This window comes from Capricornis sumatraensis, chromosome 13, assembly GCF_032405125.1.
Source record: "Capricornis sumatraensis isolate serow.1 chromosome 13, serow.2, whole genome shotgun sequence".
Classification (NCBI taxonomy): Eukaryota; Metazoa; Chordata; class Mammalia; order Artiodactyla; family Bovidae; genus Capricornis; species Capricornis sumatraensis.
The window spans coordinates 37,472,498-37,497,634 of record NC_091081.1 but is presented as its reverse complement, the minus strand read 5'-3'; positions in this window follow the sequence as shown (position 1 = coordinate 37,497,634).

The following is a 25,137-nucleotide window of genomic DNA, read 5'->3' as shown; positions in this document are numbered from 1 at the left end:
TTAATGTTAACATTGTTAATTGGTAACTGTTGAATAAAAGTTTTAAATCACTGCTTCTCAATGTTTTCAAACAAATATCTGCTTCTGAAAAAACATGAACATCTCATTTCTACTTTTAAGGTTATTTGAGAATTTCAACAAAATTTAAATAATGTAACTAATATTTCTGAGTTCTGGCTGTTGGGGGAAGGGTGCGTGAAGGCAGACTGAGGTCAGCTGCAGGCTGCCTCTTACAAACAGGTCAAATGATTTAACCTCTATGAGCCTGAGATTTCCTACCTGAATATTAGCATAATAATAGTTCTTACCTCATAGAATAATTGTGACAATTAAATGAGACTCCTTATAAGGTACTTAGTACGATATTCAGAGTATGATACCTGCTAATCAAGTTACTTGGTACTGATAACTTCTCTAAATTTCATCTGTGAAATGAAAATAAAGATGTACACTTCATATGATCATTGCCTAGCACATACTAAACACTCAGTGAATGACAGTTAAAAAAATTTACACAGATTCATTTTAGAATTCACACACACCAAGATTCTGATATGCATCCGTGCAAGGGAAAGAGAGGTCTTGCCTTTTGAGCATCATGTCTTTTTCATTGAAGACGACAGATGACAGGTTTAAAGTTCATATGATGAAACCTACCAATTTTTTTTTTCTTTGGAGGAATCTGCCTTTGAAGTCAAACTTACAAGTCCATAGTCACACTAGATTAAAAGTACTGACCAATCCTTCACAATCCTTCATTCTAGCTTTATAATCTTACTTTTTATATTCATCTTTAGTTCAGCTAAAATGCACTTAGTGTAAATTATAAGGTAGAAATCTTAATGTTTCTAGTTGATTAGTAAGTCATCCCAAATGTTCTTTTCCCCAGTACTACTTCAACTTTTCTTGAATGATTTTCGAAAGATATTGTAGTATTTTTCCATTTATTTTATGCATTTATTAAGTTCAATTTGAATATTTAGTTTTGTGCTATTATTATTTTTAAGCCTTTTACCCTTTATATTTTGGCTGATTATTATTGATATTTAAAGTATTATTGTTTATTTTTTAAACTGTTCTCTTACCCATAGCTTTTTGAGAAATTAGTTTTAAACTAATTTAATAAACTTAAACTACTTTAATAAAACATTAATGTTTTCAATTTAATATTTGGTACTTTTCAGCTTTGTAATTATATTACTTGTAAACAACAATTATATTTACAACTTTTCGTCTAAAATAAGTGACTTGAACTTGCAGCACTCTGTAAAATAATAATGATGATAGTCAATATTCCTGATTCTCTCCTTATTGTCTTATCATTAAGCATAACATTGGCTATTTGTTGGAAATGAATTTCCACCCCTCCACTCCCCTGCATTAAGGAAATATGTCATTCCTATTTTATTGAAAATTATAATCTTAGATAATGTTAAATGTCATGAAACATCTTTTTTGAGCCCTATCAAGACCTACTTTTTCTTTTTTCTCCTATTTGTATAATAAGGTATATTTGCATTTTGCTAATATTTGCAATGCTAATATTAAGCAATGTTCAGTCAGTTCAGTCGCTCAGTTGTGTCCAACTCTTTGCGACCCCATGGACTGTAGCATGCCAGGCCTCCCTGTCCATCCCCAACTCCCAGAGTTTACTCAAACTCATGTCCATTGAGTCAGTGATGCCATCCAACCATCTCATCCTCTGTTGTCCCCTTTGTCTCCCACCTTCAATCTTTCCTGGGATCAGGGTCTTTTCCAATGAGTCAGTTCTTTGTATCAGATGGCCAAAGTATTGGAGTTTCAGTTTCAGCATCAGTCCTTCCAATGAATATTCAGGAAAATGTTCACAGAACTATAATATACTTCCTGCGGGAATGCAGTTTTATTCTTTTGTTATATTGTAGGATTCTTTGCTAATATTTTAGAATCTTTACATTTCATTTAAAATTATGTTTTTGCCAATTTTTAAATTGTACATCATATTCAAACATGAGGCTGGTCTGTATCTGCACCTTCTCTTTGTCATGTTTTAAAATCAAGGTTTTAATAGCTTATTTTAAGAAAAAACAACACTTAAAGTTTCCTTTTCCTTTCTGCTCTGTAAATATATATATAGTATGAGAGTAATTGTTCCTTATGGCTTTTAATGCATTTGGACAAAACCTACCTGACCCTAATGCTATGTTTCTAATGTTTTTATTTTAAAACTATTATTTTATCCTGTTATTTGTTCATTCAAGTGATTTGCTTCTTTCTGTGAACAGCTTTTTATAATTTATGTTTTTCTTGGAAATTTATCCCTCTCTTTCAAATTTTCAAATGTTGTTGGAAAACAGAATGTTAGTAGTGTGTGTGTCTATAAATGGTTTCATTCAGCAAGGTTATACAAGAAAGAGAATACCACAGCATGAATTAGCAGGTTTGCAAGAGAATAGAATCAGTCAAGAATTTGGAATATAGAGGGACTGGAAATGCCAACTGCCTATAGGCCCCTGAGATGGATTGAATATTTGTGTTCTCAATCCCAAATTCATGTATTGAAATCTTATCCCCAGTATGATAGTATTTGAAAGTGGGGTCTTTGTGAGGTAATTAGGTCATGAGGGTGGAGCCCTCATGGATGGAATTAGTGTCCATATATGGACAGGAGAGAGCTTCCTTCCTGTTTCCTGCAGGAGGAGAAGACAGTCATCTGCAAACCAGGAAGCATGTTCTCACCATAACTTGACCACGCTGGCACCCTGATGCTGGACTTCCCAGCCTCCAGAACTAGGAAAAATAAATTGCAGTTGTTCATAAGCCACCCAGACTATGGTACTTCATTATAGCAGCTTGAATTAAGACAGCTCAGAGGGAATAAGAAAAAAATTTTAACGTAACAAAAGCTATTAATACTTAGCCTTGTAGAAAATGACATATTAAGGGTGTGGCCTTTCCCCCCAAGTCTGGTGGCCTCAGGAAGTTTACTTTAAGTTGAGGGGGGAAACGTATGAACATGAAGAAGAAAGAAGAAAAACTGGGTTTGAGAATTATGTATAACAATTATATGGGAATTATATGACCTTTCTATTGTGTATAACAAGTTACCACAAAATTAGCAGCTTGAAACAACATTTGTTATGTCACAGTTCCATGGTTGAGAAGTCTGGGCATGACATACCTGAATCCTCTGCCCACGTCTCATGGCTGAATTAAGATATTGGCTGGTGCTGTGGTCTTATCTGAGATTCAAAGTCTACTTTGCCAAATCACTGGTTATTGGCAGAATTAAATTTCTTAAGATTGAAGGGTTTATGTCTCCATTTCCTTACTGAGTGTCAGCTGGAGGTCGCTTTAGCCCCTAGAATTTCCTCTCAGATTCTTTCCATGTAGATCTCTCCATCTTCAAAGCCAGCCATGGAAACTTCCTCATGTGGAATCTCTCTGACATTAGGAAAGCCTCTGTTCTTTTAAAGAGCTCATTTGACTAGGTCAGCCCAAACCAGATTGTCTCTCTTTTGATGAACTGGTTAGTAATCTACTCATGGAAATGATAAACCATCAGAGTCACAGGTTTGCTTAAACTCAAGTTGGCATTTACACATTTATGCAGGCATTTACACATTATACACAATAAGGTGGGAATTCTGAGGACCATCTTTGAATTCTGCCTACCACAGGAACTGATGGGAATAAATAGGTTAGAAACCAGCAAAAGTTTAGAGGGAATTTTATTGTCAAAGGAACCACAAAACAAAATTTAAAAACCTCATTTTCAGTTCTTTTGACCTTTTTGTATTATGAAAACAACATTTTTACCTTGGATAGTGAATATATTATAGGATTCTCGGCCAGAGTAGTAGTATTTGGGAGTAAAGACAATCCTAGAGAAATTCTTGACAGAACAGCACCTAATTACTTTGAAAATATCTCTTCCTAGTCACTCAGCACTCAAAGGCACTCAAAGGCATGGCTGACTCAGTCTCTGTGGGTCTCCTGGTGCACACAAGGTTTTGGTTGAGACCTCTGAGCATCTCTGGCGGGTATGAGGTTTGATTCTAAATGTGATTTCACCCTCCTACCATCTTGCTGGGGCTTCTCCTTTGCCCTTGGACGAGGAGTATCTTTTTTTGGTGGGGTCCAACATTCCCTTGTCAATGTGTTTGAGTGTCTCCTGCAGAGGTGTGGGTCAGCAGTGGCCTGCTGCAGGGGCAGGGGCTCTGGGTGCAGCAGACCTGGGTGTGGCATAAGCCCTCTTGGAGGAGGTTGCCATTAACCCCACTGTAGAGCCCCCAGAACTTATACAGGACTGGGGAAACAGATTCTTAGAGGGCAAAAACCAAACATTGTGCACACCAAGACCCAGGAGAAAGGAGCAGTGACACCACAAGAGACTGACCCAGGCTTGCTTGTGAGTGTCCAGGAGTCTCTGGCAGAGGTATGGGTCGGTGGTGGCCTACTCCAGGGTTGGGGGCACTGAGTGCAGTAGTGCCTGTGCCTGGTCTTTTGAAGAAGATTGCCATTTTCTTCATTACCTCCACCACAGTTTGGTTTCAGGTCAAACAACCAGGAGGGAAGACAGCCCCACCCATCAATAGAAAATTGGATTAAAGATTTACTGAGCATAGCCCTGCCCATCAGAATAAGATCCAGTTACCTTCACCATCAGTCTCTCCCATCAGGAAGTTTCCATAAGCCTCTTATCCTTATCTGTCAGAGGGCAGACAGAATGAAAACCACAATCACAGAAAACTTATCAAATGGATCACATGGACCACAGCCTTGTCTAACTCAATGTAACTATGAGCCATGCCATGTAGGGCCACCCAAGACAGGTCATGGTGGAGACTTCTGACAAAGTGAGGTCCACTGGAGAAGGAAATGGTGAACCACTTCAATATTCTTGCTTTGGGAACCCCATGAACAATATGAAAAGGCAAAAAGATATGACCCTGAAAGATGAACTCCCCACGTCAGTAGGTGCCTAGTATGTTACTGGAGAAGAGTGGAGAAATAACTCCGGAAAGAATGCAGAGACAGAGCTAAAGCAAAAACAACACCCAGTTGTTGTGACTGGTGATGGACATGAAGTCCAATGCCGTAAAGAACTATATTGCATAGGAACCTGGAATGTTAGGTCCATAAATCAAGGTAAATTCAGTTTGGTTCAGTTCAGTAACTCAGTCATGTGCTATTCTTTGTGACCCCATGGACTGCAGCATGCCAGGCTTCCCTGTCCATCACCAACTCCCAGAGCTTGCCTAAACTCATGTCCATCTATCAACGATGCCATCCAACCATCTCATCCTGTCATCCCCTTCTCCTCCTGCTTTCAATATTTCCTGACAACAGGGTCTTTTCCAGTGAGTCAGTTCTTTGCATCACATGGCCAAAGTATTGAAGTTTCAGCATCAAGGTACATTGGAAGTGGTCAAACAGGAGATGGCAAGAGTGAACATTGACATTTTAGGCATCAGTGAGCTAAAATGGACTGGAATGGGTGAATTTAACTCAGATGACCATTATATCTACTACTACTGTGGGCAAGAATCCCTTAGAAGAAATGGAGTAGCCCTCACAGTCAGCAAGAGTCTGAAATGCAGTTCTTGGGTATAGTCTCAAAAATGACAGAATGATCTCTGTTCAGTTTCAAGGTGAACCATTCAATATCACAGTAATCCAAGTCTATGTCCCAACCAATAATGCTGAAGAAGCTGAAGTTGAATGGTTCTATGAAGATCTACAAGAACTTCTAGAACTAATACCCCCAAAAGATGTTCTTTTCATTATAGGGGACTGGAATGCAAAGTAGGAAGTTAAGAGACGCCTTGAGTAAGAGGAAAATTTGGCCTTGGAGTACAAAATGAAACAGGGCAAAGGCTAACAGAGTTTTGCCAAGAGACTGCACTAGTCATAGCAAACACCCTCTTCCAACAATACAAGAGAAGACATGGACATCACTAGATGGTCAACAGTGAAATCAGATTGATTATATTCTTTGCAGCCAAAGATGGAGAAGCTAGATACAGTCACCAAAAACAAGACCAAGAACTGACTGTGGCTCAGATCATGAACTCCTTATAGACAAAATTAAGACTTAAATAAAAGAAAGTAGGGAAAACCACTAGACTATTCAGGTATGACCTAAATCAAATCCCTTATGATTATACAGTGGAAGTGACAGATAGATTCAAGGGATTAAATCTGATGGACAGAGTGCATGAAGAACTATGGATGGAGGTTCATGACATTGTATAGGAGGCAGTGATCAAGACCATCCTCAAGAAAAAGAAATGCAAAAAGGCAGAACAGTTGTCTGAGTAGGACTTACAAATAGCTGAGGAAAGAAGCTAAAGGCAAAAGAGAAAAGGAAAGATAAACCCATTTGAATGCAGAGTTCCAAAGAATAGCAAAGAGAGATAAGAAAGCCTTCCTCAGTGACCAGTGCAAAGAAATAGAGGAAAACAATAGGATGGGAAAGACTAGAGATCTCTTCAAGAAAAGTAGAGATACCAAGGGAACATTCAATGCAAAGATGGGCACAATAAAGGACAGAAATGGTATGGACCTAACAGAAGCAGAAGATGTTAAGAAGAGGTGGCAAGAACACACAGAACTATACAAAAAAGATCTTCATGACCCAGATAGCCACAATGGTGTGATCACATGCCTAGAGCCAGACATCCTGGAATGCAAAATCAAATGGGCCTTAGGAAGCATCACTGCTAAGAGAGCTAGTGGAGGTGATGGAATTCCAGTTGAGCTATTTCAAATCCTAAAAGATGATGCTGTGGAAATGCTGCACTCAATATGCCAGCAAATTTGGAAAACTCAGCAGTGGCCACAGGACTGGAAAAGGTCAGTTTTCATTCCAATTCCAAAGAAAGACAATGCCAAAGAATGTTCGAACTACTGCTCAATTGCACTCATCTCACGTGCTAGCAAAGTAATGATCAAAATTCTCCAAGCTAGGCTTCAACAGTATCTGAACTGTGAACTTCCAGATATTCAAGCTGGATTTATAAATGGCAGAGGAACCAGAGATCAAATTGCCAATATCTGTTGGATCATAGATAAAGAAAGAGAGTTCCAGAAAAATATCAACTTTTGCTTTATTAACTATGCCAAAGCCTTTGACTCTGTGGATCACAACAAACTGTGGAAAATTCTTAAAGAGATGGGAATACCAGACCCCCTGACCTGCCTCCTGAGAAATATGCATACAGGTCAAGAAGCAACAGTTAGAACTAGACATTGAACCACAGAATGGTTCCAAACTGGGAAAGGAGTACCTCAAGACTGTGTACTGTCACCCTGCTTATTTAAGTTATATGCAGAGTGAGTGAAGTCGCTCAGTCGTGTCCGACTCTTTGCGACCCCATGGACTATATAGTCCACCAGGCTCCTCCATCCTCGAGGCAAGAATACTGGGGTGGGTTGCCATTTCCTCCTCCAGGGAATCTTCCTGACCCACGGATCGAACCCAGGTCTCCCGCATTGCAGGCAGATGCTTTAACCTCTGAGCCACCAGGGAACATAATGCAAAATGCAAGGCTGGATGAAGCACAAGCTAGAATCAAGAATGCTGATGACACCACCCTATGGCAGAAAGTGAAGAAGAAGTAAAGAGTCTCTTGATGAAAGTGAAAGAGAAGAGTGAAAAAGTTGGCTTAAAACTCAATATTCAGAAAAGTATGATCATGGCATTTGGTCCCATCAGTTCATGGCAAATAGATGGGGAAGCAATGGAAACAGTGACAGACTTTATTTTGGGGGGCTCCAAAATCACTGCAGATGGTGACTGCTGCCATGAAATTTAAAAACACTTGCTCCTTGAAAGAAAAGCTATGACCCACCTAGAGAGCATATTAAAAAGCAGAGACATTATTTTGCCAACAAAGGTCCGTCTAGTCAAAGCTATGGTTTTTCTAGTAGTCATGTATGGATGTGAAAGTGAACGTGAAAGTGAAATTCGCTCCATCGTGTATAACTCTTTGTGACCCGTGGTCTATACAGTTCATGGAATTCTCCAGGCCAGAATACTGGAGTGGGTAGCTGTTCCCTTCTCCAGGGGATCTTCCCCACCCAGGGATGGTATCCAGGTCTCCCACATCACAGGCAGGTTCTTTACCAGCTGAGCCACAATGGAAGCCTGTATGGATGTGAGAGTTGGACTACAAAGAAAGCTGAGTGGTGAAGAATTGAAGCTTTTGAACTGTGATGTTGAAGACTCTTGAGAGTCCCTTGGACTGTGAAGAGATCAAATAAGTCAATCCTAAAGGAAATCAGTCCTGAATATTCATTGGAAGGACTGATGCTGAAGCTGAAACTCCAATACTTTGGCACCTGATGCAAGGAACTGACTCATTGGAATAGACCCTGATCCTGAGAAAGATTGAAGGCAGGAGAAGGGGACGACAGAGGATGAGATGGCTGGATGGCATGACTGACTTGATGGACATGAGTTTGAGCAAGCTCCGGGACTTGGTGAGGGACAGGGAAGCCTAGCATGCTGCAGTCCATGAGGTCTCAAAGAGTCGGACACGACTGAGCGACTGAACTGAACTGAGTCACTCAACAGGACTATATATAGTAAGAGAGGGTGGGGCCTGACAGAGAATGTTTCAAGAGGATAACCTGACCATCAAAATAGCACTTTTTTTTTTCTCTCAAATGAAAGAAAAGCAAGCTTACATTTATCCTATGAAGTCTCTGGTCGTATAAAATCAAATATGTATATCAAGTTTTTAATTTATTTTTAATTGAAGGATCATTCCTTTACAATGTTGTGTTAGTTTTTGCTATGCAGCAATGTGAATCAGCAATAAGTTTTGAAAAATCAATCTTTTCTCAGTGTTAGGCTTTATTCTGTGGCTTTGGGAGGGAGTGTCTAAGGCTACTGCTTGATATCGTATGAGTAGGTAGTTCTGAAGGATAGAGGACATAAATTTGGGACACTAATTGAGAGCTCTCTGGATGGTTCTGGGTCCCCAGCAAGGTGGAAATCAATGAATGACTCACTCAGAGTAACAGTGACCCCTGGTACTCTGACAGCAATCTTAGTTTGAAACTGGTTAACAAAGACCACACATGGTCAGTAAAATACTGCATTTTTATATGGGCAACTCCCTTCATGCAAAGATCCTGAATTTATAGGAGGTATAATTTACTGAGCTTATTGGATGTAAATTACTTATGTGCCAATGATATAAGTAGAAAAAAGCAATAAACCATATATAAAACTTTTATAGCCTATTCGTTCATTAAGGGATAACAACAGATATTTTGTTTTTGTTTTTTGAAAAAAATATTATTTGTTATGAAATTTGGTGGACAAATTAAAACCTAAATTTAGGCTTCACCTGGAAGAATAAAAATGTTTTGAATAATTATCACTGGCTTAATCAGTTGTTGTCTGCCAGGGAGTACTGGTTTTATTTCAACTGTGGAGGAACACTTATCTTTTTGATCTATTAGATTATGTAAGTAATTTAAAGTTAATTCATTAACTATGTAAGTTTCACTCATTTTCCTTAGCAAGAACTAAAGACTTTAGTATTTAATATTTTCTTAAAAGTGAATTTATTACACTCTTTGGGTTTTCTGTTTTCTGTTTTACCATCTCTTAAATATCTTAGCTGCCTTGTACCTGAATGTTACTTCAAGCTATAGTGCCACCTAGTGTTTATATAATTTATCCGGACCTTCCTTTCTAAGAAATAGTCATTATTCTTTGGATGAATATTTTAAAGTAGAAAAACAATATCATATACTAAATTTCTCCTGCAAGTTAGTCTGTAAATAAATCAAACTTATGTCCTAAATTAAACTAAACTTATAACTTAAACTAAAGAAGTCAGCCATTTATTTTTAGTAAGTTTCACATAGGTCATGGCTGAGATGCTTAGTATTCTACAGACTTTGCTGAAATATTTGGAATTGACAGAGCCTCACACAGTGTCACGGAGAAGGCAATGGCAACCCACTCCAGTATTCTTGCCTGGAAAATCCCATGGGTGGAGGAGCCTGGTGGGCTGCAGTCCATGGGGTTGCTAAGAGTCGGACACGACTGAGCGACTTCACTTTCACTCTTTACTTTCATGCACTGGAGAAGGACATGGCAACCCACTCCAGTGTTCTTGCCTGGAGAGTCCCAGGGACGGGGGAGCCTGGTGGGCTGCCGTCCATGGGGTCGCACAGAGTCGGACACGACTGAAGTGACTTAGCAACAGCAGCAGCAGCAGCAGCAGCACATAGTGTCAAGTACAAAGCAGCTGATTAACAGATGTTTAAAATCATAGACTGTTACAGCTTGGATGTCCTAGCTGAGTGATTGGGCATAAAGGGCTATGGTGAATAACAGGGATCACTGTAAACATGCTATAGTTTGTTTTCATTAGTTCACATGATTTTGAACTCCAGAACTTATACTCAACTATTCAAAGTTTAGGAGGAAAGAATTATTATATAAAACATTTACCTGAAGATAGGATTGTATTTCAATGAATGTGTGTGTGTGTCTGTGTGTGTGTGTGTGTGCATGCGCTAAGTCACTTCAGTCACTCAGACTCTTTGCGACCCTGCCAGGCTCCTCTGTCCATGGGATTCTCCAAGCAAGAACTGGAGTGGGTTGCCATGCCCTCTTCCAGGGGAACTTCCAAACCCAGGGATCAAATCTCCATCTCTTATGTCTCTTGCATTGGCAGGTGGGTTCTTTACCACCACTTGGGAAGCCATTTAAGAGAATAACTGATGCTAAAGTTAATTGCTCACAGATATCCCTTTAAAAAGAGATGCCAAATATTCGCTACTGCTATTTTTGAAGAAAAGTTGTCACTTAAAATTGATGACAACTTAAAATTCAGCTCAGTTTTAGATGTCATCTAAAGCCTTAACATTATTTTGGAAACATCTGACTATAGTTTTGGTTAACTTCCCACCTTCCTTGAGGCGAATAGTTCTTTATATGGTTTCTGTTGGAGTATTTTTGTAGCAGGTGATAGAAAACCCATGTAATCTGTTGCCCATATGATAAAAATCCACAGAGTTGGTTTGATCTTGGTTCTTGTGTTTCTCTAAATTTTATCCACCCTGTTGTAGGTTTTGTTCTCCAGCTGGTTTCTTTCATGATGGTTGTACGGTCAATCTATCAGACCTGCTATCACTGCATACTCAGGAATTAACAAGCTTCTCTTTTCCTCTCCCTGAACAAAGCTTGTGGCAGGGCTTCACTCTGGTTGGACCAAATTAGATCATGCCTTTTATTCTGGGGACTAGGTCAAAAGAATGAGATTATGCTGAATGATTTGAGCCAATCAGAGGCTTCCCTTGGAGTAGAACTGGGATAATTACAACTGCTATTCATATGTGAGAGACTCAAGGGTCTGTCAGGAAGAGGACCATGTACTCTACTTCTTTCTAAATCTCTGACAATCATAGCTCGTTCGTTCAATCATGGCTTATTCACTTTGGTAATCCCAACACAGAACATCACATAAAGTAGGTGTTCAACAAATATTTTAAGGTAGTAAATTTTAAGGTTAACTAAAGAGAAATTATGGAATAAATTCAATGATAGCTTATTTATATGATTTAAATAAAGAATAAGTATGTTGGTTTGAAAATACCTTCCTAAATTAATTGTTTGAGAAAGTGGTCATGTTTAAAAATGGAACATTTTTTGGATATTTTTGCTATTGATTGTGATAATAGCTACCACATGTTGTTATTACCCTTTACAACCAAACAGAAAGTTAGAAGGCTGATGCATGGAAGAAACTGTGCCCTCAATATGGAGATTAAAGTATAGGAAGTGGAAGACAGCATAAAATGTTCGTGTCATTACTTTTCAAAATTTGTTTCAGATGTCATCACAAGAAGTCAAAATAGTAAATCTGGATGTATTCATTGAAACTGTGGGACTAAAAACATGTTGTTGATATCATTTAGCTGAGTCAGTATCAACAAGTAAGATGGGAACCTAGAACTTTTCAGTTTTTTGCTGTTAATTCATTGCCTTTTTGGCAAGCTGCAATGAATAAAACCAACCTCATCTTTTCATTCCAGTCCAATGACTGGGCCACATAAAAGAGGCTTTACATTAAGCTCCCACCTAAGGTATCACGCAGGCCATGTCCTCAGAAACAAGGCATTCTCTCCATCAGTTGTTCTCATTCTAATCACCAACCAACACATTCCCCTCTGAAGTGTCTTGCCTGTTGACTGCTTTAAGTATGAGGGAAGTACCCACTTGGGTAAAGAACAGAGTTTAGTTTCCTCCAGAAATGAGACAGCCATCTGTGTAGGTAGAGCCCTGAAGTGGTTTCCAAATTTGTTTTTCAGAGACGCAGGGTTTTGCATAGCCTCAGAGAGAGACATGAGGAAGTTACTAGTAAGATGTGTTTTCAATTCCTTACCCCTTTTATCTGTTACATAAGTTGGGATTTTATATGTTGAAAGACTGCATCCAGTTTTATTTGAAAAAAAGAAATTTGTGGATAAAAATTTGGACAGCCCTTGCCATTAATGATAGTGGGGTATCCATGCCTGGAGGGCATAGCCGCAAACACTGATGAGACCACAACGTCTGAGTGACACATGGAGGCCACAGTTTATCTGCAAGCTAGCGAAATGTTTGACTGAAAGAGCAATTTCAGCTCACTATCTAGATGGGCTATTTACTGCTCAAATGTATAACTGGTGTTGTGATTGTTGTTTAGTTGCCAGGTTGTGTCTGACTCTTTGCAACCCCATAGACTATGGAAATCTCAAATCCTTGAGATTTTCCAGGCAAGAATACTGGAGTGGTTTGCCATTTCTTTCTCCAGGAGATCTTCCTGTCCCAAGGATTGAACCTGTGTCTCCTGCATTGGCAGACAGATTCTATACCCTTGAACCACCAGGGAAGCCCATATATAACTGTATATCTCTAAATTCTCAAATAAACGAATAGAATATTAAGTGATTTCTAATGTGCAAAGCCATATGGTGCAATCTACTATTACAGATCTGCCAGTGATTTCCATGGCAGACAGCAGAATTTCTCAAAAGGGCTGAATGTATGGGAAGGTGATTGTGGCCCTGTGATTTAGATTTAAGGTCTCCCAGGGACTTGTGACTGTCACCAGAAATTCTGTTAAAAATTCACTTTTCTAGAGTAAGACATTCTCTTCTGTTAAAATGCAAATAATTTCATGTAGAACATATGATCTTGTACAAAATACATACTCAAGTTTCAAAAACATACTTTGAAATACCTGGAATTACATTCACTTTAGTGCATGAGTCCCCCTGCCCTTTCCCTTCAACAGCAGAAAATTGAATTTCGCCAAATCAAGATTACTCAGTCACTTCTGGTTTTAAGCTCAGTCTTTTGGGACGCTCCCCAGCTAGTCACTTAGGATTCTTCACCTCCTGATTCTTCCTTTCTCTTTAGAAGAATCTGGGTTTGTGGAGGCTTATTTAAGCAAATGGCAACCCCCCGACCAGGTCTTGGGTGCTGACTTCTATCTCCTGTCCCTCTGCTGCTGATGCTTGCTGCTCTGCCATGTCCTTCACCATCTATTCTGGGCTCTCTGCATAGGCCTTGATTCGATCACAAGGGTTGTTTAGTCTGTTGATCTTTCAAACATTTTTCTGCTGTTTGAGAACCAGAAGCCCCAAGGGGAAGCTGAGTAGGACTCTGGATGGCTTACCTCAGGTTTACAGTTTGGACCAATCACTAAAAAATGTGGTATATGTGCATGATACTATGCATAAATTATTTTATTTAGTTGTGACTAGTTCTCAATGAGATAGGTATAATTTTTTGTAGCCATTTGAATTTAATAATTAACCTTGGGGCTTTATTTTTTGGAGTTTTTTCATTTCATATGCCTAGTGATTCATTTTTATCATTTTACTTTATTATTTTATTTATAACATTTATTTTCATTACAAAAGTTATTGCTTCTTCACCACAGAATTTGAAAAGCCTTGGCCTGGACCATTGCTTTTTCCTGCTCAGGCACCGTCTTGAGCCGGAGTTGGGGCTTCTCAGAGAGAATTGTCAGTCCACTCAACCCGGGGTAGAGAGTGTCATTGGACTCACTAAGGAGAGGGCCACAGGCAGACCAAGAAAGTATCTTAAGATAGTACCTACCTTGCCGTCTGGATTTCCCATGGCAGAAATTACAGGAGAGCAGAAAGAGCTGTATAACCTTGAAAAGTTGTTCTGCCTCTTGCTGTTGTTCGGTCTCTAAGCTGTGTCCAGCTCTTTGCGACCCCACGGACTGCAGCATGCTAGTCTTCCCTGTCCTTCACTATCTCCTCAGAGTTGCTCAAACTCATGTCCACTGATGCCGTCCAACCATCTCCTCCCCTGTCATCCCCTTCTCCTGCCTTCGATCTTTCCGAGCATCAGGGTCTTTTCAAATAAGCTGGCTCTTCATATCAGGTGGCCAAAGTATTGGAGCTTCAGCTTCAGCATCAGTCCTTCCAATGAATATTCAGGGTTGATTTTCTTTGGGATTGACTTGTTTGATCTCCTTGCTGTCTATGGGACTCTCAAGAGTCTTCTCCAAAACCACGATTAGAAAGCATCAATTCTTTGGCTCTCAGCCTTCTTTATAGTCCAACTCTCACATCCATACATGACTACTGGAAAAGCCATAACTTTGACTATGCAGCACTCTGTTGGCAAAGTGGTTTACCTCTGGGGAGCCTCCTTTTCCTCAATAGTAAAAAGAGAATAAGAAACTTCATCTCATTGATTGTAGTAAGGCTTCAGGGAGGAAGCATTAAATTCCTAACTCAGGGCCTGGCACAGAAAGGTTAACTCCTTGTAAGTAGAATTTCTAAAACATATTGCATTTCAGTAAAGTTCTCTACCAACATATGAAACATACATATTCATTCTTATTAATCTTTATGCTATTGAGAATATTTGAAATTGATTAATTACATAGGGCTATAATTGTAAAAATCATAATATTTACTATAATTATAAGAACTAAATATGAGAACAAATGTACAGTAGTAGTTAAGCCAAGTGCCTTGTGTGTAGCAGATGTTTATTTAATGGGAATGTACTGATACACACACACACACATTCATTCACTAAACACATTTATACACATATCTACACATTCATACATACCTAGTATACTTGGCACAGAAGGCAATGGCACCCCACTCCAGTACTCTTGCCTGGAAAATCCCATGGGCTGAGGAGCCTGGTGGGCTGCAGTCCACGGGGTCGCTGAGTCGGACATGACTGAGCGACTTCACTTTCACACATTGGAGAAGGAAATGGCAACCCACTCCAGTGTTCTTGCCTGGAGAATCCCAGGGATGGGGGAGACTGGTGGGCTGCCGTCTGTGGGGTCGCACAGAGTCGGACACGACTGAAGCCACTTAGCAGCAGCAGCAGCAGTATACTCAGATGTAAGATTCAGAAGCTATTTATATTCACTCAGGGAAATGAAAATGCAGCAGACCTAGGTATCTACTGTGGATATTTTATAGAAATATTTGATATATGAATTTATTGAGCTGAAACAAGGCAAAAAAAATGACTGCTGCTTCCTGATGATTTTGTTCCTCAGCTTTCAGATAATGACTCTATAACTGCATCTGTTTTAGTTTTTTCTTATTTTGTCACGGTGTGGTTTTTGCGAAGCAATTATACTAACAAAGGATGGTTTGGACCTGAGAAGTGAAATATTTCTCTTAAATACTGCTGTTTTAATTAAATGTAACCCTAGGAGAACAGTGTTTAGTTGCAGAAATGAAATGGACTGAGCCTTGGGGCACTCCGAATCCGGTAGAGGAAATTGAACAGCATAGCCAATTGGGCACAAGCCATGAGAAGAGTGAAACAATTTACAGGCAGACTGGAAGTTAATTATTTAGCCCAAATATAATATGTTGTAATATGCCAAGTACCAAGCCATGTGGGACAAATACATAAATATGATGGCTATTGATGACTGCCAAATTAATGCTTGGGTTATTGAATCAGTTCTGTATTTGTCTTTAGCACTTTAAAAATCAGTTAAAGGCCACTGCAATGAAAAAAAAACATGTTGGAACTAATATAGACCAGAGTCAAAAATTGAATTTTAAAATAAGAAATTAAATTTGGTCAGAAAGTCCCAGAAAGCATGGTTTTACAATTGCTATTTAGGTTAAGTTTTATGGTAAAAGCCTCTCAATGGCATAAATAAGGTCCACAAACAAAGTAACAGAGTAATCATCTTCCCTTTATACATCTCTGAGCCTCAAATCCAAACATGGTTCTGGACCAAACATACTTTCACATAATTCTGGGAATAAAGTGTACCAGGAAATGAAACTGATGGAGACGAGAGAGTCCTACATCATTATAAACCGGTTTTAAAATGTTCCCAGGAGATGTTTTAATTTGTTTTATGGTGAGACATGTAAAGATAGAGATGGCTATCATGGAGGAACAAGTTTTATACTTTCCAGTTCTTAGAAGCAGGAGGCCAGGTGTGCCATGCAGGGCCACATGAGGAAGCACCAAGGTCAATCAGGAGGCAAAGGGAAAGCAAAGAGAAAGTATGGGCAAAAAGGGTAACTCATGAGAACCTACTGTAAAGTTCAGGGGAAAAAAAAGAAGGTACAATCTGTTTGTAGGACATATATGAAGTTAACCTTAAAAAAGCATTCCAATATACAGTAGGTGCAGACAAATACGATTTGATTCTACTTATACGAGATACCTAGAGTAGTCAAATTCACAGAGTCGGAGAGTACATCAGTAGATGCCAGGGGCTGAGGATGGTTGTGGTGGAGTAATGGGGACTTAGTGTTTAATGGGGACAGAGTCTCAGTTTAGGGAAGTGAAAATTCAGGAGACAGATGATGGTGAGAGCTGCACATTCACATTCAACAGTGTGAATGTACTCAGTGCCACTGAACTGTATAGTTAAATATGGCTAAAATAGTGTGTTTTGTATTACGTGACTTTTACCACAATAAAAAAAAATTAAAAAAAAAAACAACCTTTCTTGTGGTTTCTGTGGGAAGGAATTGGCAAAGCATCGTAAGCAGTCATAGGATTGGCTGGTTTGAATAATTTCAGGGGTGGTCTCAGGGGTGTATGGGCTGTGCTGAGTCGTCTGATACCTGGTCCCGGGGTGAGTAGGACACGGGGGTAGTAGTTTGAATTGTGAGAGTCTGAGAAAGGAGATAGTTGGGGAGCATGGGTTCTCGGTTGGTTTGTATATGAAAGGCACATTTGTAGGAGAGTTCTTTACAGTCTCTAGGAATTGACTTGTGCTGGGAGGGCCAGTCTCTCCATGGCAAGTGAAGCCCTAGAGCTTTAAAAAACTAGAGAAAATACAAAAATATGATTAATACAGGGCCTTTCATTCTCTATGTTCTGGGGATATTCAGACTCTTAAAGTACTGGAAACACTAGCACTGGCATCTCTCAGTATGTCACTCAACTGTGTGCTAAGGGCTGTCTTTATTTTTTATGCTCTGTTAACCATTCAGAGATGCTATCTGAGCTGTGCTGATCCTGATCATGCATTCTTTGAAACTAAAGATTATTTTGCAGTTTTGCTGCTAAATGTTTTTTCCTAACAGCAAGAAGGCTTAAAAAGTTAAATAATGAGAAAATGACTCTTTAGACACCAGTGATTCTGCTGAAGTTCTCTTGAAAACTCTTCACTTATGGAGAAATGCCTAGGAAGGCTGTCCACTGAGGGTGTCAGTAAAGGTATTAAGAGATCAAGCATTGTTGAGGAGAGATGAACATCCCATTGTGACACCAACAGAATACATTCTAGAAATTAAGGTCTTCACACTTCAAAGAACTGAAGAAGTAATATCTTTAGATTGAAATAGGTGGAAATGGTTTTCAGATCGCTGTGTTATACTTCACACATGGAATAAATTATTAGCCAAACTGTAACTCAATTTATAATATCAGAGGTGCATTTTACTTTCATATATTTAATGTGATCTCTATAATGCCTATGGTTACATTTGTACTAAATTTTCTGTCATAAAATTTGATTTTCAGAAGATTAAATTTAGCAATAAAATGTTCTCTGTACCAAAGAATAAAAGGAAAATCCTCAGGCAATAAGGTAATAGTGTTTTTCCATAAATTTTTTTTCAGTTTATTTAAACTAAAAAAAAAGTTCACCTATTTCTTCCACCCCTCACCTCCACCTCTGGCAACCACCAACCTGTTCTTTTTATCTATGAGCTATTTAAAAAATGTTTTAGAGTCCATGTAAAAGAGAAATAATACAGTATTTGTCATCTTTTTCTGACTTATTTCATTTAGCATAATGCCCTCAAGCTCCACTCATGTTTCCACAGTGACAAGATTTCATTATTTCTAAATGATGAATAGCATTCCATTGTATATCTATATCACATCTTTGCCAGTCATTTATTGATGAATACTTACGTTCCTTTCATGTCTTGCGTTTTGTAAATAATGCAATGAACATAGGAGTGCATATATCTTTTAAAACTAGTTTTTTTCCTTTCCTTCTGATAAATACCCAGAATTGCTGAGTCATATAGTAATTCTATTCTTAATTTTTTGAGAAATCACCATACTGATTTTCATAATGGCTGTGTCAGTTTACATTTCCACCAACAGTGCCCAATGGTTCCCTTTTCTCCATATCGTCATTAACGCTTGCTGTTTCTTGTCTTTTTGATGATAGTCATTCTGACAGATGTGAGGTGATATCTGGTTGTGGTTTTGACTTGAGTTTCCATGATGGCTAATAATATGGAGCATCTTTTCATGTACCTGTTGGCCATCTGTATGTCTTCTTTGGAAAAAATATCTGTTCAGGTCCTCTGCCAATTTTTTAATCGGATTTTTTGTTGTTATTGATTTGTATGATATCCTTATATATTTTGGATATTAGCCCCTTATCAGATACATGATTTGCAAATATTTCCAATTTAGTAGGTTCCCTTTTCATTACATTGGTGGTTTCCTTTGCTGAGCAGAATATAGTGGGGTTTTTTTTTAATTATTGTATTTTGAAATGCATTTGGCTATGAGAAACTCAACTACATGTGGTAAAATATGACAAGTACATTTTCATTGTTAGCATTTTCATCTGTAAGTTTAACATTCAGTCAATAGTTGTTCTTATCAAGAGGCCAAGAAGTGAAAATGTCATAAAAATGGTTTCTTTCTCGCAGAAAATAACACCATATCAATCATGCTTAAACTTCTCTGGGAAAATAACAAAGAACCAATTCTCTGTTTTCCAAGGGAACAAATATTGATACTTCCCTCAAATGGTAGCTATTCCCGGTTCCACCGCTGTGTGGTGCTGCTTGATTTTAAGGTGTGTGTGTGTGTGTGTGTGTGTGTGTGTGTGTGTGTGTCTTTACCTTTTTATATTTAAGAAGCCTGATATTAAGTGTATGCCATACATTCTCGTTTGGAGCATCAAGTGCTGGGATTCTGTTTACTGAATCTGACCACTCTGACTATGGAGATTCAGTCTTGCCAAATGATGAATAGTTATCTCATGTCTGAAACTGCTTATATTTCCTGCTCAGAAAATGCCCAGCATGATGATAGCAGAGCTCAAACTAACCATATTGCTAATTCATCTGATTTCACACAGACATAGATTTGTGGTGGAAACATGACAAAAAAAGACCTTTCAAAATCTGGACGCATTTACTTTGTTTCTTCCCAATTGAGACTCCTTATGCTTCACCATTTTACTGAAAGAACAATTAAACAAACAAATAAGACTGTTCCCTATGGGTGACGATGTAGACTTGCTAGTTAGAGTTTGGTTAAAAAGGAAAAAGGATCCCACAAGCATACCTGAATTGGCTCAGGCAAAAAGGGACGGAATAAAGGCGTGCAGGTATAGTTGAAGGAATGAAAGGAGAAAAATGCTACCTCCCAGAGGGGCACTGGGTATACACAGACTTCAGGAAACAGTGGGACTGCCCTCTCTACTGCTCTGAAGCCACATGGCCTCTTGCCTGTTTTCACTCAGAACATCTTCATTTACTACTCAGTGTGGGTTTTCCCATGATGTTCAGCTTGCTTGTGGCTTTCACTTGCTATATCACTAAACTAGGCTCTGCTTCTGTCTGACTTTCCAGCTCAACCCTCAACCCCCAATTTCTTTTTTTTAGTGTACCTGTGTCTGTGGTCAATTTCGTGGCAGAAAGAATCTGTCCAATCTGCCAATCGATAGGCCTTATGTGATGTGTCCATCCCTGATCCAGGAGCCTTGGTGGCCTGGGGAGCAGCGAGGCCATCTTTCTAGTCCCTAGTCCTCATGAGACTTCTAAATATTCTAATCAGCTCACCAAAGTTCAGCAGAAAGTATTAAGCCATCAAAAGAAAATGAGGAAAAAAGACAGAGTAGTATTAGAATATGCTTGATAATACGGTTCATCCCCTTATGCTGCAATAAGATTAATCCTCTCTCGCTCTCTCTCTACATATATATATATAAATCCAGATAGTCTATTCTGATTGTGACATCACTTAATGTAAAGAAATGTATTAAGAGAAGCTCTCTAATTTTTTCTCTGTGGGATTTTACCTTTTACAAAAAAGAAAGGGAGGGGTGCATTTCTTCAAAGGCGAATAATCTGGAAAGGATTTCATGATAGAAAAGTATTATTTGGCATCAGAATGTTTGTTCCCTGTTTTGGGGAAGAGAGCATGGAGAAGAGCATCTAATAACTGGAATGGATTATTTTCCTATTTGCCTTAGGAGTTTGAGACTAAGGATTTGGCGACAGAGGGAGTATTTGTTTAAAGAAAGATACTCTACTGCAGATGGTGACTGCAGCCATGAAATTAAAAGATGCTTACTCCTTGGAAGGAAAGTTATGACCAACCTAGATAGCATATTCAAAAGCAGAGACATTACTTTGCCAACAAAGTCATAGGCTATGGTTTTTTCCAGTGGTCATGTATGGATGTGAGAGTTGGACTATAAAGAAAGCTGAGCTCTGAAGAATTGATGCTTTTGAACTGTGGTATTGGAGAAGACTCTTGAGAGTCCCTTGGACTGCAAGGAGATCCAACCAGTCCATTCTAAAGGAGATCAGTCCTGGGTGTTCATTGGAAGGACTGATGCTAAAGCTGAAACTCCAATATTTTGGTCACCTCATGTGAAGAGTTGACTCATTGGGAAAGACCCTGATGTTGGGAGGGATTGGGGATAGGAGGAAGAGGGGACAACAGAGGATGAGATGGCTGGATGGCATCACCGACTTGATGGACATGAGTTTGGGTAAACTCCGGGAGTTGGTGATGGACAGGGAGGCCTGGCGTGCTGTGATTCATGGGGTCACAAAGAGTCAGACATGACTGAGCGACTGAACTGAACTGAACTGAACTCTACTTTAAAAGAATTTCTAAAGAAATGCACCACAAGACTAGCTGGGGTGTGGTGGTGAATCTGATGCTACATTCTTCTCTATGCTGCTGCTGCTGCTGCTAAGTCACTTCAGTCGTGTCCAACTCTGTGTGACCCCATAGACGGCGGCCCACCAGGATCCCTGGGGTTCTCCAGGCAAGAACACTGGAGTGGGTTGCCATTTCCTTCTCCAATGCATGAAAGTGAAAAGTGAAATTGAAGTCGTTCAGTTGTGTCCGACTCTTTGCGACCCCATGGACTGCAGCCTACCAGGCTCCTCAGTCCATGGGATTTTCCAGGCAAGAGTACTGGAGTGGGGTGCCATTGCCTTCTCCTATTCTTCTCTATATCCCCTCCTTTTCCAGGTTCTGCCCTGCCTCTGACCTGGAAGCGGGGGTGGAGAAACTGCTTCCTCCGTGTCAGGATGACTGAAGACGTCAGGGGCCTGTGGTTGCTGGTTCCTTCTTGACACTTTCTTCACCCTTGAACATTGATGATAGATAGGAAAATTTATACAATGTTATTAAAAATATAAGCCTGTTGACAGAAGCAGGCTGGCATTGACTTTAGATATTTTTGGCTCCACGAGAAAAGAGGCATCATTCACTTGTAAGAAGAATTCTGAGAAATTGGTGATTCTAACTAATTCTGTTCTATTGCTAACAAATTTAATGAACCCAGGCAGGCCCTTTTCTCAACCTGGACCTCAGTTTTCTTTCCTATAAAAGAATCAAGCCCTCCCTGCTCTAATCATCTGTGTTTTTATATGTCTTATTATTCACATGGTGCTCTATTAAAGTGGCTGTACCCATCCCAAAGCAGATGAAAATCATCCATCACCAACTCAAATCAGGATGGATATGTTTGGAGGAGAATATGCCAACTTTAAATGTTTCAGTTCAGCTCAGTTGCTCAGTCATGTCTGACTCTTTGCGACCCCATGAATCGCAGCACACCAGGCCTCCCTGTCCATCACCAACTCCCGGAGTTCACTCAGACTCACGTCCATCGAGTCGGTGATGCCATCCAGCCATCTCATCCTCTGTCGTCCCCTTCTCCTCCTGCCCCCAATCCCTCCCAGCATCAGGGTCTTTTCCAATGAGTCAACTCTTCGCATGAGGTGACCAAAGTACTGGAGTTTCAGCTTTAGCATCATTCCTTCCAAAGAAATCCCAGGGCTGATCTCCTTCAGAATAAAATAAACAAACAGCATTTGTCTCTCACATAAGATGTGCTTTTGTCAAGCATCTGCTTTGAAAAACAGGAAAGAGAATCCAGGAAAGCTATTTAATGGGGCCAAACCATGTCATCACCCTCCTTCCTCCGCATACACATAATTCCAATCAAATTTTTGTACATGAATCCTATATTTAGAGGCAAGAGAGCACAAAGACCTGGAGCCAGGTTGCCTAATTTCAAAGCTAAGCTCTGCTATTTGCTACTATGTGACTGCAGGCAAATTACTTAACCTCTCTGAGCTACATTTTCCCACCTGTGAAATGGGGCTGTAATGGTACTTTCCTCAAATGGTAGTTCTGAGGATGAATAAAAGCGTGGAGGACAATGCCCGGCACATAGTAAGTGCTCATGAGTATTGCTTATAGTTATTAGCTATAAGTATGGGTGAAGCACAGGTTAAGAATCAGTGGGCTTTGATATGGTCTGAGAATGCTTTAAAATGAAGAAAAATAAATTACAGACAAGTTTTCTTCAGTTTCCTGGAGACTTTTTTTCCCATGGTGGCATGCCCTCAAATTTGTTCTTACCATCTAAATAACAGTCCTAAGTAGCCTCTTCTCTTCAGTAAGTCCCAAGGATCAAACATCTTTGTAGGTAATCCCAGTGATTGCCTATGCAAGTAGACCGCCTTAGTTTAGCTTCTCATTTTATAGATGATTGCCTACCCACGTTGGAGAAAATGATAGGAAAATGGCTGAAGCAGCCCCTGCGTAGGGCAGAGCAGAGCAGTGCATCATGGAGAAAGCTGTCTCAGAGACTTCCCTGGGGGTCGAGAGGTTAAGAATCTGCCTTGCAATGGAAGGGACATGGGTTCAACCTCTGGTCAGGGAACTAAGATCCCAAGTGCTGTGAAGCAACTTAGCCGGTGAACCACAACTATGAAAGCTGCAACTACTGAGCATGCGTGCTACAACTAGAGAGTCTTTGCACTGCAATGAGAGATCCTGCATACAAGACCCGACACAGTAAAATAAATGGACAAAAGAAACTCAGAGTCTGGGGAAAGAGAGATAAGGAGATAGCTTCATCCATACAGACTGGGTACAAGGAAGAGGCAGAGAAACAACAAAATTATAAGAATTTTCCACAAATAGCTCCCACAACAATGGTGCAGGTTGGGAGCTGAGAAATGTCTGTGGAGCTGGGGTCTGTTGTCTTCTCTGCATTCACAGCAGCTCAGATGAACAGTGTCCTAGAGACCCAGTGAACCCCACAACTCATAAGGGCCTCATGGGGCAGATGCCCAAGAAGGCAGAAGAAAGGTGTTGAGATGGGTTAACTTGTTAACAGGGAGGGAGATAAAAAAAAGAATGCAGCTCCCAACTGCTCACTCACAGGTACTGTAATTTCTTCTGTGTTTTATTCAGTGGCTGATAAAGTTGGTTATCCTTTTGTCCACATAGCTTCGGAATTATTCTCAGACAACATTTTTTTGTTAAGATCCTGATGGAAGTGCTCTAATTAGTTCTTGAAAGAGAACCACCTGAATGTGGAGGGGTTTCTAATGACCCACAGCTGGTAGCTCTGTTGGGGCCTGGAGAGAAGGGCTGCCCCTAATTGGATTTACCTGCATGATTTCGTTATCGAAACAGAAGTAAAAGAGAAGAGCTGTTATTGAATAAATATGTGAAACAAGGCCAGGTACGCGTGCACAAGAGACACAGTCAAATAGCAAAGTTTGTGCCATCAGTTGTATTTATAAAATTATGGTATTAATATGTAAGACTGGACAGAGTTTTAGTGGTCGCCTAGCATAAATCTTCACTTTTTATTTTTATTTTTAATTGCATTAAATTAGCATACAACATTGGTTTCAGGTGTACAACCTAGTGATTTGATATTTTTATACATTATGGAATGCTTATCTCAGTAAGGCCATTTATCACCAGACAAAGTTAGTGACTATATTCCCTATGTATGTGTTACATTCCTGTGACTTATTCATTTTATAGCTGGAAGTTTGCACCTCTGAATTCCCTTCACCAATTTCATCTGTCCTCCTCCCTGCCCCCATGGCAGCCACCAGTTTGTTCTCTGTATCTATGAGCCTATTTCTGTTTTGTTTGTTCATTTGTTTTGTTTTTGGATTCCGCATATAAGTGATATCATACAGTATTTTCTCTGTCTGACTTATTTCACTTAGCATCATATTTCAATTAGCCTAAAGCCCACTTACCCATGTTAGTGCAAATGGCAAGATTTTATTCTTTTTCATGGCTAAATAATAGTCATATATATGTATAGATATGTATATGATATACAGATATGTAGATATCTATCTATATATATCTTCTTTATCCATTCATCTATCAATGGATACCTAAGTTGCTTCCACAGAGGCCCAGAGTAATCCAGTACTTACTCAAGGGCACTGAGTCCAATAGGCTCTGTGTCCTACTCAGGGTCTCTTTCTACCTTAGCTCACTGCCTCTCCTGGATGTCATTTAATCTGTGTCTTTGGTGGAAGGGAATTGTTCTCTTTATTTTTATTGTGTAGGATGGAAAGACTTCATTTTAGTAAAATATA